Source organism: Somniosus microcephalus, chromosome 11 (genome assembly GCF_052327205.1).
Source record: "Somniosus microcephalus isolate GS21.2 chromosome 11, FLI_Smic_1.0, whole genome shotgun sequence".
Classification (NCBI taxonomy): domain Eukaryota; kingdom Metazoa; phylum Chordata; class Chondrichthyes; order Squaliformes; family Somniosidae; genus Somniosus; species Somniosus microcephalus.
Genome location: NC_140997.1, coordinates 79,423,456 through 79,442,391, shown reverse-complemented (window position 1 = coordinate 79,442,391; position 18,936 = coordinate 79,423,456). Strand labels below are relative to the sequence as shown.

Here is an 18,936-nt window from a genome sequence, read left to right as displayed (position 1 = left end):
CTATGTTGAGCCTAGAAGGCTGTAAAGTGCCTAATCGAAAGATGAGGTGCTGTTCCTCGAGCTTATGTTGAGCTTCAGTGGAACAATGCAAGAGGCCGAGGACGGTGAGGTCTGAGTGGGAGTGGAGCGGTGAATTAAAGTGACAGGCGACAGGAAGCTCGGGGTCACCCGTATGGACTGAACGGAGGTGTTCCGCAAAGTGGTCACCCAATCTGCTTTGTTCTCCCCAATGTAGAGGAGACCACATCGTGAGCAGCGAATACAGTATACTAAATTGCAAGAAGTATAAGTAAATCACTGTTTCACCTGGAAGGGGTGATTGGGGCCCTGGACAGTGGGCATGGGGGAGGTATAAGGGCATGTGTTACATCTCCTGCGCTTGCATGGGAAGGTGCCGGGCAAAGGGTGTTGGGGGTGATAGAGGAGTGGACCAGGGTGTCGCGGAGGAAGCGGTCCCTTTTTGAATGCTGAAAGGGGAGTTGAGGGGAGATGTGTTTGGTGGTGGGATCACGCTGGAGGAAATGACAGAGGATGATCTGTTGAATGTGGAGGCTGGTGGGGTGAAAGGTGAGGACAAGGGGAACTCTATCGTGGTTCCGGGAGGGAGGGGCAGGGGTGAGGGCAGAAGTGCGGGAGATAGAACGGACACGGTCAAGGGCCGTGTCAACCACAGTAGAGGGGAATCCTCATTTGAGGATAAAGGAAGACATGTCGGAAGCACTGGTATGGAAGGTGGCATCGTCAGAGCAGATGCGGCAGAGATGGAGAAACTGGGAGAATGGAATAGAGTCCTTACAGGAAGCGGGGTGGGAGGAAGTGTAGTCCAGGTAGCTGTGGGAGTCAGTGGGCTTGTAGTGAATGCTTGTCAATAACCTATCCCCAGAGATGGAGACGGAAAAGTCGAGGAAGGGAAGAGAAGAGTCAGAGATGGACCATGTGAAGGTGAGGGAAAGGTTGAAATTGGAAGCAAAGTGAAAGAAATTTTCTAGTTCAGGGCGAGAGCAGGAAACGGCACCGATACAGTCATCAATGTACCGGAGAAATAGTTGAGGGAGGGGACCTGAGTAGGACTGGAACAAAGAATGTTCCACATACCCCACGAAAAGGCAGGCATAGCTAGGACCCATGCGGCTTCCCATAGCAACAGCTTTGATTTGGAGGAAGTGAGTGGAGTCAACGGAGAAGTTGTTCAATGTGAGAACAAGCTCAGCCAGGCGGAGGAGGGTGGTGTTGGATGGGGACTGGTTGGGCCTCTGTTCAGGGAAGAAGCAGAGAGCCCTCAGGCCATCCTGTTGGGGAATGGAGGTGTAGAAGGATTGTACATCCATATTGAAAAGGAGGTGGTTTGGGCCAGGAAACTGGAAACTGTTAAAGTGGACAACATTCAGACTTGGGCTGACAAGTGGCAAGTAACATTCGCACCACACAAGTGCCAGGCAATGACCATCTCCAACAAGCAAGACTCTGACCATCTCCCCTTGACATTCAATGGCATTACCATCGCTGAATCCCCAACTATCAGCATCCTGGGGTTACCATCGATCAGAAACTGAACTGGACCAGCCATATAACTACTGTGGCTACAAGAGCAGGCCAGAGGCTGGGAATTCTGCGGCGAGTGTCTCACCTCCTGACTCCCCAAAGCCTTTCCACCATCTACAAGGCACAAGTCAGGAGTGTGATGGAATACTCTCCGCTTGCCTGGATGAGTGCAGCTCCAACAACACTCAAGAAGCTCGACACCATTCAGGATAAAGCAGCCCGCTTGATTGGCACTCCATCCACCACCTTCAACATTCACTCCTTCCACCACCGGCGCACTGTGGCTGCAGTGTGTACCATCTACAAGATGCACTGCAGCAACTGACCAAAGCTCCTTTAACAGCACCTTCCAAACCCGCGACCTCTACCACTTAGAAGGACAAGGGCAGCAGGTGCATGGGAACATCACCACCTACAAGTTCACCTCCAAGCCACAAACCATCCTGACTTGGACCTGTATCGCTGTTCCTTCACTGTCGCTGGGCCAAAATCCTGGAACTCCCTTGCTAACAGCATTGTGGGTGTACCTACACCATATGGACTGCAGCGGTTCAAGAAGGCGGCTTACCACCATCTTCTCAAGGGCAATTAGGGATGGGCACTAAATGCAGGCCTAGCCAGTGACGCCCACATCCCATCAATGAATAAAAAAAATAAAGGCCGCCGGAAGAGTCATGAATGTAGGTGGGAAGAGACTGGACAAGGGGAGAAAAAATAGAGTCGAGATAGGAAGAGATAAGTTCCGTGGGGCAAGAACAGGCTGAAACGATGGGTCTACCAGGGCAGTCCTGTTTCTGGATCTTGGGAAGGAGGTAGAAGCGGGCTGTGCATGGTTGGGGAACTATGAGGTTGGCGGCCATGGGGGGAAGATCTCCAGAGGAGATGAGGTCAGTGACAGTCTTGGAAACGGTGGCTTGATGTTCGGTAGTAAGCTCATGGTCCAAGCGGAGGTAGGAGGAAGTGTTGGAGAGTTGCCGTTCAGTTTCCGCTAGGTAGATGTCGGTTCGCCAAACAACAGCAGCACCACCCTTGTCAGCACGTTTAATGACAATGTTGGGGTTGGATCTGAGAGAATGGTGTGCTGCAAGTTCAGAGGGAGGTAGGTTGGAGTGAGTGAGGGGAGCAGAGAAATGGAGACGGCCGATGTCACGCCGGCAGTTTGCAATGAAAAGATCTAGAGAGGTTAAGAGGCCAGAGGGAGGGGTCCAGGTAGAACGAGAATTCTGAAAGCGGGAGAAAGGGTCAGCAGTGTGGGGGGAAGACTCCTGGCCAAAGAAGTGGGCACGGAGACAAAGGCGGCGGAAAAAGAACCCAGCATCGTGCCGAGCTCGAAATTCATTGAGGTGGGGGCGTAAAGGGTTGAAGCTCAGGACTTGGCTAAGGACTGATCATTCGGGATCAGAGAGGGGAAGGTCAGAGGGGATGGTGAAAATGTGGCAGGGGGTGAGATTGGGAGAAGGGATGGGGTCAGAGGAAAGTGAAGGGGAAGAAGGTTCCGGAGGAGTGTTGGTGTCCAAGGGTTGCTGAAGCTTGCGATCCTTGACACCTAAAAGGAAAAAAAAAAGTTTTTTGTTAAAGCGCAGGATGAAGCGAAGGATGAAATGGAACTGCGGACCAGGACAGCTTTGAGATAGTGAGTCGGTGCTGCTGAAGAGAGAGGTCGAGAGTGTTCATGTGGTGGCACATGGCATTCAGCGTGGATCTCAGGTTACGGCGAGAGCAGTGGTTCGAGGAACGCTGAATATCTTGGAGATATCTGTAGTCCTAGGTGGATCCAAAACACGAAGGGTGGAATTTCAGTTGGAATCCACGTGGAGTAAGTCGGAGCCGGAGACAGTTGCTGAGGAAAGATATGTGGTTGTGAAAGCGAGTTTTGGTAGATACCTGATCAAACACGAGAAGGGAGACAGAAAGCAATGAAGATGAACAAGGTAAAAGAGACAAACGGAAATCCCGTCGGAGAGAAGAGCAGAACTTCTTCAAGGTGGGCATTCCTGGAAGAGAGGTGGCAGTGAATTAAACACCAATACAAAAAGAAAATACTGCAGATGCTGGAAATCTGAGATAAAAACAAAAAATGCTGGAGATACTCAGCAGGTCAGGTAACATCTGTGAAGAGAGAAACAGAGTTAACGTTTCAGGTCGATGACCTTTCATCAGAACTGGTAAGCTCGACATAAGCTCGAGGAACAGCAGGAATGACGTATGAAGAGAGATTGGGTCGATTAGGCTTATATTCGCTAGAGTTTAGAAGAATGAGGGGATCTCATTGAAACTTGTAAAATTCTAACAGGACTAGACAGACTAGATGCAGGAAGGATGTTCCCGATGGCGGGGGAGTCCAGAACCATGGGTCACAGTCTAAGGATAAGGAGCAAGCCATTTAGGACTGAGATGAGGAGGAATTTCTTCACCCAGAGAGTGGTGAACCTGTGGAATTCTCTACCACACAAGGCAGTTGAGGGCAATTCATTAAATATATTCAAGAAGGAGTTAGATATATTTCTTAAGGTTAAAGGGAGAAAGCAGGGACAGGGTACTGAATTTGGATGATCAGCCATGATCTCATTAAATGATGGAACAGGCTCGAGGGGCTGAATGGCCTACTCCTGCTACTATCTTCTATGTTTCTATGTTTTACCTCATCTTTCGATTAGGCACTTTACAGCCTTCTGGACTCAACATAGAGTTCAACAATTTCAGATCAGAACCTCGGCCCCTATCATATATATATTTTTTTCAACACTTTTTGTTTGTGTCTTCTTTTCTTCTCTCCCATATGGCAGCTGTCTTTCATTCTGCCAGCGCAATTTACACTTCATGTAGAGCCATCTTTTGTTTTATTAACCTGTCCCATTACCATCACCTTTTGCCTTGAATATCTCTTAACGTTTCTTAACCTCTCCTGCATTCTATCCTATCACAGACCTTCCCTTTTGTTCTTTCATCCCCTCCCCCCTTTCCCAGCTCCTAAACTTGCTTAAAAATCTGTTCCATTTCCTGCTTTTTTCCAGTTCTGATGAAAGGTCATCGACCTGAAACGTTAATTCTGTTTCGCTCTTCACAGATGCTGCCTGACCTGCTGAGTGTTTCCAGCATTTTCTGTTTTTATTTATGGTCTAACCTATGTTTCTTCCATTATTGCTAATAACCATATTATAATGCTAAGTTCAGAATTGGAGTTCGTTTAACAGAACTGCTTGTGAAGATTTGTAGAAGTTAATTAGTATAAGGACATACAATAGAAGGAATTTATGGGAGTTAATGTATCATCTCAGGATGGAATAGTCTGTTGGATTAAGGGGAGATACTTTGCTTGACAGCTGGCTCAGCAGACAGCTTTAGCTTGGGCCTCAGATTAAAGACCCAAGGCTGTGGCTGGTACAGACTGGCTGCACCAGGGAGGACAAGGACAGATGAGATAAGAGGAATTCAGATGGATTGGCCTTCAAAATGTATAAACAAGAAAGACATGTGAGGAAAAGCATAAGACCCCTTAAGGGAGGGTTTTCATCTGTAAGTTTAGACAAAGAACTCAACATACAATTGGGCAGCTTGTTTTAAGGGGAAGGTTAAATGGTCTTGTCAATATTCTGCCCCAGGTCCACCCCTTAAAAGTGAATAAAAGAGAGATCTGAAAAGCCCCTAGAACAGATGGTGGAGTGAGAGAGAGAGAGAGAGAGAAAGATGGAGAGGAAGAGCTGTCAGTGCATACCAGCCATTCTGTCCGATCGGGTCCGATACCATCTACTTGTCATGGTCATATGTTGTTGCTATAGTGTGTCATATCCATCTGTAACTCCAATTAAACACAGTATACCCACCATATTGGTTTGCAATCGATCCTGATTATTTGAAAGACCAGAGATAATCTAATCTCAACACGAGTACATTCCCACAAGGGGGGAAGGTAGGGCAACTAAAGCTCCCTGGATGACGAAAGAGATTAAAATAAGGACTTATACAGGAAACTCTTTTTTATCCGGCACCAACAGGACCAGCGTGGTGCCAGTTGATCAAAAAGTCCGGATTACAGAGAGGTATACTTACTAAGGTACGAGAGCCCCGTACACGACCACAGATCCAGGCATCCCTGTTGCATGGCAACAGGTGCAGGAACTCCGGTTACACGGCCACAGATCCAGGCGTCCCTGTTGCATGGCAACAGGTGCAGGAACCCCGGTTACACGGCCACAGATCCAGGAACCCCGGTTACACGGCCACTAATATGAAGTAAAACTTACCTGAACCTACTCCCGAATTTTGCCAGTTAAGAGAGATTTCCGGTTATTTAGGTGCCAGTAAAAAGAGAGTTTCCTGTATTTATATAGCGCCTTTCACAACCACCAGACATCTCTAAGCACTTTACAGCCAATGAAGTACTTTTGGAGTGTAGTCACTGTTGTAATGTGGGAAATGCAGCAGCCAATTTGTGCACAGCAAGGTCCCACAAACAGCAATGTGATCATGAACAGATAAAGGGCTAAAAATTCGGTATCGCCGCGCCAGGTCTTTAGTGCCCGAAATTTTGCGCTTGCCCGGATTCCCGTAGCGCCCGCCTGAAATTCAGTTGCGCCGCCCCAAGACGGAGGCGTGCACTATTGCAGGGTTTGGCTGCCTTGTTTGGGGCGATGAAAGTCAGTTTCAGGCGTCCAGCTGCCGCTGCGGCACCCGATGCGGTGCGGCAGGCTGGGGTACTGCAGGCCTCCTCCTTCTCTTAAGGAGGAGCTGCCTGCAGCCGTGAGATCGCCGCTGGATTCCCCCGGCAAATGAGCCCGGCACCACGGAGAAGTGCCGGGCTCGCAGGAGTCAGACACCAATGCCGCGGGGGGGTGGTGCAGGAGTCCGGGGAGGGAGGTGCGGCCAGGCGGCCGCCGGGAAAGCGGCCGGCCGCCCCTCCACCTTTATGCGCCGGCCTCTCGGAGCTGCAAGGCACCGTTTTTCAAATGCTGTTTGCGGCCACTACGGGCGAGGCGGCCGCAACTGAATTTGGCCATCGGCACGGAATAGCATTGGAACCGGGGCGCTGCGCACACCGATGACGTCATCGGTGCCGGCGCAGCGCTACCGGCTAACGCCGATGTTAGAGACCAACTGAATTTCGGGCGCTAAAAAACTTCCGACGCAAACCACTCTATAGCCAATAAGTGGGCGCAAACGCGACTGAATTTCTAGGCCACACTGTTTTTATTATGTTGATTGAGGGATAAATATTGGCCAGGACACCGGGGAGAACTCCACTGCTCTTCTTTGAAATAGTGCCATGGGATCTTTTACATCCACCTGAGAGAGCAGACATGGTCTCGGTTTAACATCTCATCTGAAAGACGGCACCTCCGACAGTGCAGCACTCCCTCAGCACTGGAGTGTCAGCCTAGATTTAGTGGAGATACTGGAGTGGGACTTGAACCCACAACCTTCTGACTCAGAGGCGAGTGTGTTACCAACTGAACCACAACTTACACTGATAGAGAGTAAAATGAAGCACAAAAAGAGCACATATGACAGATGTCAGGTTGAGAATACAAGCGAAAATCAGGCTGAATATAGAAAGTTCAGAGGGGAAGTGAAAAGAAAATAGGAGGGGCAAAGAGAGAGTATGAGAATAGATTGGCAGCTAACATAAAAGGGAATTCAAAAGTCTTCTATAGGCATATAAATAATAAAAGGGTAGTAAGAAGAGGGGTGGGGCCAATTAGGGACCAAAAAGGAGACAGAGGGCATGGCTCAGGTACTAAATGAGTACTTTGCATCTGTCTTCACCAAGGAAGGAGATGCTGCCAAAGTCATAGTGAAAGAGAAGGTAGCGGAGATACTGGATGAGATAAAAATTGATAAAAAGGAGGTACTAGAAAGGCTGTCTGTAATTAAAGTAGATAAGTTACCAGGACTGGATGGGATGCATCTTAGGATGCTGAGGGAGGTTAAGGAGGAAATTGCGGAGGTACTGACCATAATCTTCCAATCCTCCTTAGATATAGGGGTGGTGCCAGAGGACTGGAGAATTGCAAATGTTACACCCCTGTTCAAAAAAGGGTGTAAGGATAAACTCAACAACTACAGGCCAATCAGTTTAACGCCAGTACTGGGGAAGCTTTTAGAAATGATAATCAGGGACAAAGTTAACAGTTACTTGGACAAGTGTAGATTAATTAAGGAAAGCCAGCATGGATTAGTTAAAGGCACATCGTGTTTAAATAACTTGATTGCATTTTTTGATAAGGTAATAGAGAGGGTTGATGAGGACAATGCAGTTGATGTGGTATATATGGATTTCCAAAAGGCATTTGATAAAGTGCCAGCAAAGTTGAAGCCCATGGAGTAAAAGGGACAGTGACAGCATGGATACGAAATTGGCAAAGTGACAGGAAACAGATAGTAGTGGTGAACGGTTGTTTTTTGGACTGGAGGATGGTTACAGTGGTGTTCCCCAGGGGTCGTTACTAGGACCACTGCTTTTCTTGATATATATTAATGACTTGGACTTGGGATTACAGGGTACAATTTCAAAAGTTACAGATGACACAAAACTTGGAAGTATAGTGAACAGTGAGGAGGATAGTGATAGACTTCAAGAAGACATAGACAGGCTGGTAAAATGGGCAGACACGTGGCAGATGAAATTTAACACAGAAAAATGTGAAGTGATACATTTTGGTAGGAAGAATGAGGAGAGGCAATATAAGCTAAATTGTACAATTCTAATGGGGGTGCATGAACAGAGAGGCCTGGGATATATGTGCACAAATCATTGAAGATGGCAGGGCAGGGCAGGGCAGATTGATAATGTGGTTAAAAAAGCATACGGGATCCTGGGCTTCATGAATTGTGGCATAGAGTACAAAAGCAAGGAAGTTATGATGAACCTTTATAAAACACTGGTTCGGCCACAACTGGAATATTGTGTCCAATTCCGGACACTGCATTTTAGGAAGGATGTGAAGCCATTAGTGAGGGTGCAGAAAAAATTTATGAGAATGATTGCAGGGATGAGGGACTTCAGTTACGTGGAAAGACTGGAGAAACTGGGGTTGTTCTTCTTAGAGCAGAGAAGGTTGAGAGGAGATTTGATAGAGGTGTTCAAAATCATGAGGGGTCTAGGCAGAGTAGATAGAGAAAAACTGTTCCCATTGGCCGAAGGGTCGAGAACTAGACGACACAGATTCAAGGTGATTGGCAAAAGATCCAAAGGCGACATGAGGAAAAACTTTTTTACGCAGCGAGTGGTTATGACCTGGAATGCATTGCCTGAGAGGGTGGTGGAGGCAGAACCAATCATGGCTTTCAAAAGGAAATTGGATAAGTACCTGAAGGAAAAAAATTGCAGGGCTACGGAGAAAGGGCGGGGGAGTGGGACTAGCTGAAGTGCTCTTGAAGAGAGCCTGCATGGACTCGACAGGCCAAAGGGCCTCCTTCTGTGCTGTAACCACTCTATGATTCTCTGGGGTAGAGAAGTCCAATGGAATTTTTTTTTTTTTAATTACGCAGAGTTTTTATACAGTGAAGAGGGAAACATTATTTCCTCTGGTTGGGGGTCAGTGAAGAGGAATCATCAATTTAAAATGATCACCAAGAGTGAGAACATAGATTAGGAGAAATTTCTTTACACAGAGGATTGTTGGATCACAGAATCACAGAAACCCCACAGTGCAGATAGAGGCCATTTCGGCCCGTCGAGCCTGCACCGACACATATCCCACCCGATTCCCGTAACCCCTACACCAACACATATCCCACCCTATCCCCGTAACCCCATGTATTTAATCCCCCTAACACTAAGGGTCAATTTATCATAGCCAATCAACCTAACCCGCACATCTTTGGACTGAGTCTGGAATGCTTTGACCCAGGGAATTAATCTAGCTAAGAGCCAGCACGGACACAAAGGGTTAAATGTCATCCTTCTGCGCTGTAAATTTCTATGGTTCTTCTCTCATTCGCACCTTTTGCTCTTTGTATATTCACAGCATATGCTGAGAATTTCATTGGAGCTGCTCCTGCTCCACCTCTGTATCTTCACTGGAGGTATGCTGGAAAGCCCACTTACGGGCAAAGTTACAGCGGTGGAGTGGGGGGGGCAGCGCCGAGCAAATTCCCGGCCATAACCTGTAACTATCTGATCTGGTTACTCTTTGATCATGCGTTAATGAACTTAATTTAATAACATTGGCTATTTAACTGGTGTTCGATGAATGTGGATTTTGTAGGCAGTGTGGGAGGAGGAGGGGGAGATGTTAGTTCGATGCCACATTGCATTAAGAGAGGCTACTGAAACAAGGACAGATGACTGAGGAGTTTGACATCATGATTGCTGTGAAGACAGAAAGGCTGGGAGAGTTTATATTGAGTGCTGATGGGCAAGTCGTAGGTTTCTCATGGCCCTGATTGTGCTTCCTCATATTTGGCTCGGTAAATGTGGATTAATGTTGTGTTGATGTACTGTATGGAAAGGACATGGTTCCAGATAATTACGGTGTCTTGGAGAGTGTTCTGCGGGCAAGAAAAAGTGCAGTTCTGGTTTTGACTGGTATTTGGTACTGCCATTTTGGATTTATTGCTGTCCTCAGGGTTTATCTTCAGGAGAAGTCTCATTACTGTGAATAGACAGGGCAACCTTGTAATTCCTAATGTCAACTGAAATCACAGTACTGAACTTTCAAAGTGAGTATTTCGAGTGGCAAATTTCTGATGTTTGTGCTGCCAGCTGAGATGCTGATAATTATTGTGACACCGAGTGCTGACTGTGGAAGGAACAATCCGAGAATTAATGGCACAGTGAAAACAAGAGTTGGATTCCATAAATGGCAAAGCTTGAGTTTGAAAATTCATGGTGTGATTGCAGGTGTCCAGGTCCATTTTGTATCTGACTCATCTTGCGATACTGGAGCAGAAGTAAGGGAGCTAAAACAGGCCTCTGCTTAGAAAGAGGGCTAGAAATTTGTGGCTTTAGCGCCAATCCATAGCGCCATTAAACGGTGCTAAAACATCAGCCGCCACTCTTTCTTTTCTGGTGGTGGGTCCCACGGCAGCTGCTGTTTCGGTCCCTACCTTTGCACTGGCAGTAACTGGCAGCGCCATCCCAAACAAAATGGCGGTGTTGTGACGTCAATGGGTGTGCAACGTTGACTTAAAGTCACAAATGCGAACTTCGACCCTGCTGGGTCCTAAGCATGCCAGGTTAACCTGCCGTGCAAGCAGGCTGACACTGGCAATGTCAGCACCTCTTAAAGGGACACACACATCATGCAGGTAAGTTTGTACTTAAGCTTTCGGACTAGGTTTTTTTGATTTTATTGGAATAGTGGCTTGCTGCAATAGATGTGAAAAGTTTTTTAAGTGTGCAGGGAGTGCTGCTGGATGCTTGCAAGGCCTCGGATGGTAAATGAAGGCCTTTGAGAAGACAGAAAATGCTGCAAATGCTCAGCAGGTCAGGCAACATCCGTGGGGCGAAAACAGAGTTCACGTCTTAGGTCGAGATGCTGCCTGGCCAGCTGAGTATTTCCAGCATTCTGTGAAGTCATTTCACATTTACAACATCCGCTTGCAGAGGGAAGAGGAAGACACAGAAGAGGAGGAAGCTGAAGAGGAGGAAATCAAAGAGGAGGCTGGGCAGGCTGCATTTCTTGGGTGTGTGAAATGAAGAAGGCACAAGGGTGAAGTTGTGGTGATGGGAGGGCAGGAAAGCATGAGGTGCATGCCAGAAGAAGGATAACGTACGAGGATACCAGCATCATATATCCTTTCAGCCCTTTCAGCTAGCCAAGGGCACAGCCATGCCCCTGCCAAGAATGGCCTGTACTGTCTCCTCCAAGTGGGTAAGGTGAAACTAGGAATGGGAGATGTGCCTCATGATTGATGTAGATTGTTGGTAGGTGAGTGATTGGGAGTCATGCACTGAGCAGTGTGTGAGTCTAGTAGGGGACAGCTTTTGAAGATGCATTCACTGACCTTGTCCAGTGGTCTACGGTCATGAAGCTTCTTTGGGCATTGGAGCCAGGTGGTGGGGGCGAAACTGCTCGCAGTGATGGCCTTGATAGTGCAGTCCCACATCGTTCTTTCTGGAGGGCCTCCTGGCCCCTGTGGGTAGAGGGCCAGTCTTGCAGTGTTGACCCCCCTGCACAAAGCTGGAGTACTGCGTGCGAGACCCTCGGTGGCCCTTCCCTGGCTTGCTGAGCCATTTGGGTTAATGCTGAGGCTGTTTTTCCATTTGTTGAGGTTCGGAAGGTAATTCAGCTTTAATGTGCTTAATATTGACATTTGGAACTTCTTTAAATATTGAATATTTTGTTGAGATACGTGGGGTTACGGGGATAGGGTGGGATATGTGTTGGTGTAGGGGTTACGGGGATAGGGTGGAATATGTGTCGGTGCAGGCTCGATGGGCCGAAATGGCCTCTATCTGCACTGTGGGGTTTCTGTGTGATTCTGTGTGTGAGATACCGTGGCAAACGTGGGAGTCGAGACCAGAGTTGGTGAAACACAACTGCTTTAATCTACATCATGGCAAAGAGAGAGCTTGAAAAGCCCGCGCAACCACTTAAATACTCCCCAGACAGGAAGTGCCCCCGGCAGCCTGGCCCTGTGGGAAACAAGTTGCCAGAGGAAAGGGCCCCCGGCTGGGGGCAGCTGCTGCCGGCAGTGCGCCTGCGTAAACTGTCCATGCCGCCGTGAGCGGATTATGTCCAATGGTGGCGTGTCGCCACAGAGCTCCCCCCAGAATCCGCTTAGGAGGAGTGGACGAGTCGTGACGGTGGTCTAATGGTTCTGCCGGAGCTGCTCTGAGTGGTCGCCGGTCTAGTTGGTGGGGCCGGGCGGTTCGCCGCCGCCTGTGCTGGCTTGCTGGCGGGACGGCCTCTAGTTGGAGGTCGGGCCATGGGGACCTGTTCCCCTGGTTCTGTGTGTGCTGGTTTGAGCCGGTCGATGGAGACTGTTTCGACCCTGTCGCCGAGTCGCAGCTTGAAGACCTTGTCCCCGGTTTGTAGTACCTCGTACGGTCCATCGTACGGGGGTCGCAGGGGTCCGCGGTGCGCGTCGTGTCGCACGAAGACGAAGCGTGCCTGCTGTAAGTTTGGCGGGACGTGAGGTGCGAGTTCGCCGTGTCGGTTGACCGGAAGTGGGGCGAACTGTTGAGCGGAAGAGAAAGAGTTGAGCCGCTGCTGTTCGGCCGACCAAGGCGTGGTAGCCTCCGGGAGGAATTCGCCTGGTACGCGCAGCGGTTGTCCGTAGACTAACTCCGCTGCTGAGGACTGGAGGTCTTCCTTGACCGCGGTGCGTAGGCCTAGTAGCACCCACGGTAGGCGGTCAGTCCAGGTACTGTCCTGCAGGCCGGCGTAGAGTGAGCCCTTGAGTGACCTGTGGAAGCGTTCACAAAGCCCGTTGGCCTGCGGGTGGTACGCCGTGGTTCGGTGGAGCGTCACCCCGAGGTTGCGTGCTGTGGCCGTCCAGAGTTCGGAGGTGAACTGGGCGCCTCTGTCGGAGGTTATGTCGGCCGGTACGCCGAACCTCGCGACCCAGGTGTTAACGAACGCCCTGGCGATGTCGGCTGTGGTGGTGGAGGTCAGCGGCACTGCCTCAGGCCAGCGTGTGTAGCGGTCGACCATCGTGAGGAGATAAGTTTGGCCTTGCGATGGCGGCAGAGGACCGACGATGTCGACGTGTACGTGGTCGAAGCGGCGGCTGGGTACCTCGAAGTCTCCCAGGGGTGCTTTTGTGTGCAGCTGTACCTTAGCCTGTTGGCAGGCGAGGCAGGAGGTGGCCCAAGTCTGAACATCTTTGCTGAGGCCGCGCCAGACGAAGCGCTGGGAGAGGAGTTTGACGGATGCGCGGGAACCCGGATGGGAGAGCCCGTGCAGCGCGTCGAAGATGCGGCGGCGCCAGGTTGCAGGGACGACTGGCCTGGGTTGGCCGAGTGAGATGTCGCAAGTGACTGCCGTGGCTTCGGGCCCGTGCGCGACCTTGGCTAGGCGTAGGCCTGGCAGGCTGGTAGCCGCCGAGAGGAGGTCTGGGTCCGTGAGCTGGGCCGCTGCTAGTTGCGCGTAGTCGACCGCGAGGTGATTCGCGCAGATGGCGGGACGGGAATGGCAGTCGGCGACAACGTTGTCTCTACCGGAGACATGCTGGATGTCCGTGGTAAACTCGGACACGGCCGCGAGCTGGCGTTGCTGCCTAGCGGACCAGGGTTCGGTGTGCTTGGCCATCGCGTATGTGAGCGGCTTGTGGTCCACGTACGCGGTAAAGGGACGGCCCTCCAGGAGGAACCTGAAATGGCGGACCGACAGGTGGAGCGCGAGGAACTCGCGGTCGAAAGTAGAGTATTTGACCTCCGGGGGGCGCAGTTGGCGGCTGTAGAAGGCAAGTGGCTGCCACGCGCCATTGACCCACTGCTCAAATACAGCTCCGACCGTGTGGTCGGAGGCGTCGGTGGTGAGCGCGACCCGGGCATCGGCCCTCGGGTGCGCGAGCAGGGTGGCGTCGGCGAGCGCGTTTTTGGTGGCGTCGAAGGTGGCTGACGTGTCATCTTGCCGGATTTACCTCGGAGGGAGTCGTATAGTGGCTTCATGAGGGCTGCTGCTCTGGGGATGAACCTATTGTAGAAGTTCACCATCCCGAGGAACTCCTGGAGGTCCTTGATGGTTTTGGGGCGGGGGAATTGCTGGACGGCCTGCACCTTGTTGGGCAGGGGGACGGCCCCAGCAGGGGTGATGTGGTGGCCGAGAAAATCGATCTCGGCTAGGCTGAATTGGCACTTCGCCGGGCTGAGGATGAGCCCGTGTTGGGCTAGGCGCCCAAACAGGATGCGAAGGTGTTCGAGGTGTTCCTGTTGGGAGGAGCTGGCCATGAGAATGTTGTCTAGATAGACGAATAGGAAGTTCAGGTCCCGGAGGACTGAGTCCATAAGGCGCTGGAAAGCCTGGGCTGCATTCTTGAGGCCGAAGGGCATTCTCAGGAACTCGAACAGGCCGAATGGGGTGATGACGGCCGTTTTGGGGATGTCCGCGGGGTGTACGGGGACTTGGTGGTAACCGCGCACCAGGCCGACCTTGGAAAAGACGGTTCGTCCGGCCAGTCGGGCCGAGAAGTCCTGGATGTGCGGCACCGGGTATCGGTCGGGGGTGGTGGCGTCGTTGAGGCGGCGGTAGTCCCCGCAGGGGTGCCAGCCTCCGCCGGGCTTGGGGGCGATGTGGAGGGGCGAGGCCCAAGGGCTGCTGGAGCGGCGGATGATGCCGAGTTGCTCCATGGTGGTGAACTCGGCCCACGTGATTTCCAGCTTGGCCGGGTTGAGTCTGCGGGCGTGGGCAGAGACCGGGGGGACGGTGGTGGGGATATAGTGCTCCACACCGTGTTTGGCGGCTTTGGCCGAAAAGGTCGGGTTGGTGAGGGCGGGAAACTCGACTAGAAGTGCCGAGTAGTCGTCCATGGCTCTGGCGAGGCAGTAGGTCGTCAGGCCGGCCGAACGGGCCGGGGTGAATGCGCCAGGGATGGGGGCCATAGTGTTGATGTCGATGAGGCGGTGCCTCGGAATGTCGACAAGGAGGCCGTGGGTGCGTAGGAAGTCGGCGCCGCGGAGTGGGCAGAGGACCTTGGCTGTGAGGAACTCCCAGCGGTAGCGGCGGCCTGCGAGGTCGAGCATGACCATGCGGGTGCCGTATGTGCGGATGTCAGAGCCATTGGCTGCGGCCAGCGTGATACCCCGTGCGCCGCGTTGGATTTCGAGGGCGGAGGCGGGGGTGATGCTGTGCTGGGCTCCTGTGTCGCACAGAAATCGGCGGTTGGTGCTGTCGTCGTGGAGGCCGGTGCGGGGGGAGGTTTGAAAGTGCACGGTGGCGTGCAGCATTGGGCCCTAGTGCCAAAACGGGTGTGGTAGTAGCAGTGACCCGGAGTGGAAGGGCGGTCGGGCCTAGTGGGCTGGGGAGACCGCGTGGTCGTTGCCGTGAGGTCGGGCGCGATGTCGCGGGCAGTCTGCGCGGAGAGCAGCCGGTCGCCTTTTCGGCTATCTCATTCAGGTCCGTGGAGCCAGACTCCACAATGAGCGGGCGGATGCTGGCGGGGAGCTGCCGAATGAAAAGCGTGTGAAAGAGGGCGCCGGGGTTTTTGTCGTCCGAGAGGGACAGCATGTGGGAAAGCAGGTCCGACGGTGAAACGTCACCAAGGCCTTGGAGGTCGAGGAGTTGGCAGTTGCGCTGGTAAGAGGGCGCCTGAAATTTTTTAAGAAGTGCGGCCTTCAGATGTTCGTACTTGCCTTCCACTGGTGGATCCTGCAGCGCTGCCCAAACCTTGGGAACTGTGGCGTGGGTGAGAGAGGCGACGAGGTAGTCGTACTTTGTGGCGTCGACTGTAATGCTTCTCAGCCGGAATCTGGACTCGGCTTGAACGAACCAGGCCTCGGCCAGGTTCTCTCAAAAGTCCGGTAGTTTAACCGGGACTGCGTTTGTATCCGCCATGCTAGCTTAGGATTCGTCCTGAGCGTCGGGGTCACCAGTGTTGCGTTACCGCGGCAAACGTGGGAGTCGAGACCAGAGTTGGTGAAACACAACTGCTTTAATCTACATCATGGCAAAGAGAGAGCTTGAAAAGCCCGCGCAACCACTTAAATACTCCCCAGACAGGAAGTGCTCCCGGCAGCCTGTCCCTGTGGGAAACAAGTTGCCGGAGGAAAGGGCCCCCGGCTGGGGGCGGCTGCTGCCGGCAGTGCGCCTGCGTAAACTGTCCGTGCCACCGTGAGCGGATTATGTCCAATGGTGGCGTGTCGCCACAATTTCTTAAAAGGCAGAAAGGGCTGAAAAATGTATTGATTCACTGCATTTTATTTTGTATTGCTTCAGTGTGCTTGGTCCCTTTAATTCTCAGACCTCTTCATTACCCACAATTCCGTGCAAGCTCCATAGCTTCGCTCACAGAGGCTGTGGAAAGGGTAGTGTATGTACCTTTAAGAGAGAACTACTTTTACAGCTCCTGTATACTGTAGTACCGGCAGTGACCACACCTGCATATAAGCCTTGAGCATGCCTCTGTACTGTCAGTCTTTAGACTACCCTCCACCAGTAAACACCTGTTGATTGTTAAGTTACAGCCTCCGTGTAGTTATTGGAAAACATCATACTTTAAGAATCGCGGATTCAACAGTGGCGACGAGGTTGATTCGAATCTACCTGCAACTCTGCATTTCCCTTCAAGGATTCGCTTTGGGAGGGCGGTGGAAGAAAGTCGAAGCCAGAAGCACGGGCGTCGACCATGAGCAACCGCCCAGTCATCTGGCAGAGAGTGAACATCGCAGGGGAGGCTGTTGAGAGCCGGGCTTGGTTCCCCAGCCACGACGATCCAGCAACAGACTGGCAACAGGTACAGTGCAAACCCTTCCCGGACAGCGGCGGCTGGAGCCGACCGACGGCAGAGAAAAAGCCGAGCAGCGTCGATGGGGTAAGAGAGAGGGTGAAGCGCACAGGGCGCAGCCGGGGGTTGAAAACCGAGCGGCGTCGAGGAAAAACAAAACAGAGAGAGGGTAAAGCAGCAGCCAGGTTCAGGACCGAGCGGCGGCAACGGGAAAGGTGCACAGGAGAACGCGCAGAGCACAGCCAGGGCTCAAGGGCTGAACAGCGTCTGCGGGGAGAAGAAGGGAGAGCACTGGAGACGCCATTGAGCCGCGGAGAAGAAGGGAGAGCGCGGGAGACGCCATTTTAGAAGCCGCAGCGGAGAAGTAGGGCGAGCGCGGGAAGAAAGGAAAGCGCGGGAGATGCCATTTTGTGCCAGCGGAGAAGAAGGGAGAGCACGGGAGACGCCATTTTAGACAGTTAAATCACACTCAGGGATGCCGAAGAGTGGCAGTATCACTGCGTTCGACAATGAAGTCGAAGATTGGGCGACATATGTGGAACGCATTGAGGTGTACTGCAGGGCGAATGACGTGCCAGATGCTAAGAAAGCACTGGTTTTGTTCAATTCCATGGGTGCAAAAACTTATGGCTTACTGCAAAACCTAATAACCCCAGAGAAGCCAGTGGATAAGAACTTTGAAAACATAGTGGAAATCCTACAGGACCACTTAAACCCCACACCGCTGCTGATAGCAGAAAGATTTAAGTTCCACAAAAGGAACCAGCATAAAGACGAAAGTAATGCTGAGTACTTAACAGAACTGCGCAAGCTATCGAAACACTGCCAGTTTGGAGTGGGACTAGCAGATACGTTAAGGGACAAGTTCGTGTGTGGGCTTCAAAGTGAAGGAACCCAGAAATGGCTTCTATCAGAAAAGGATCTTACGTCTATTGTCGAAGTCTCGACTTCTGAGTAAGACTCTTTAAACACAAAGTATCGTCAAAGGAAGACTTTATTAGTTCTTGTATACAAGGGAAGCGGACATGCAGACAATGGCTACGCTGACCACTTCAAAGATCATAGGCAAAAGGTAACATATTTATAGTTAAAGCAAGCCTTCAGAATCACATGATCGAAGTCTGAGATCATAATTAGTAACAAGAAAAATATAGTGTTAGTCAAACTGTAATCAAGGATAAAAAGGACTGGAACAAAAGGAATGCCTACAGATGGGGTTATCTAATCTATAAGTTCTGTTCTTCTCTGACTCCCCATCCTGGTTTATACATGACTCAAGGACTCTCTTCATCTAGCTATGAGAAAGAGATAGGGAGGCTTTACAGTATGTACCTTTGAAGGTCTTTGTACTAATTAACAGTTGAGGTCATTTTGTTAATTGGAGAGTTCTGCTTTAACAGCAGAACTAGCAATTACTAATCTATGGAAGCCATTTTGTGTTTCTATTCTGTACCTTGTGAAGCCATTTTGTAATATAAAAGTACACTTCCTCATTATCAGCATGGCAGTATCACACGAAGCAGCTGCACGGGGCGCTGCAGAGATACAACGGAGACCGCAAGAATATGGCACCAATGAAATGTCATATGGAGCAGGGAAGTGTTATCGCTGCGGCAGAACAACACACGACCAGAAGGATTGTTGGTTCAAGGACCAAGTGTGCAGACAGTGTGAAAAAGCAGGACACATAGCAAGAGTCTGCAGGTCAGGGAAGAAAACCAGCAGCAAGAAATCTCCACAGGAGAAGTACAAAAAGGTACATAAGGTGATGGACAGTAGTTCAGAGGAACAGAAAAGTGATACAGACTTCTGAAGCAAGGAGCTGGGTTGTCTGAAACTACATAAGGTAATCAAAATGGAGGATCACCAGACTATCTGGGTCACACTCCAGATAGACGGAGTCCAAGTGAAAATGGAATCAGCCCTCACAGTCATAAACCAAAGGGACTACAAGCGGCTATTTTCACATATATCCTTGAAAGCTACAGAGATTGTCTTGAAGACGTACACGGGGCAAAAAGTCTACCCCAAAGGAAAAATAAGGGTGAAAGTGATATACAAAGG

General features: G+C 51.0%; 1 pseudogene; it reads right to left on the bottom strand.

The window, feature by feature from the left end:
* Positions 1-1,279: 1,279 nt before the first annotated feature.
* Positions 1,280-18,936, bottom strand: part of LOC147110682 (uncharacterized) — a 33,739-nt pseudogene continuing 16,082 nt past the window's right edge.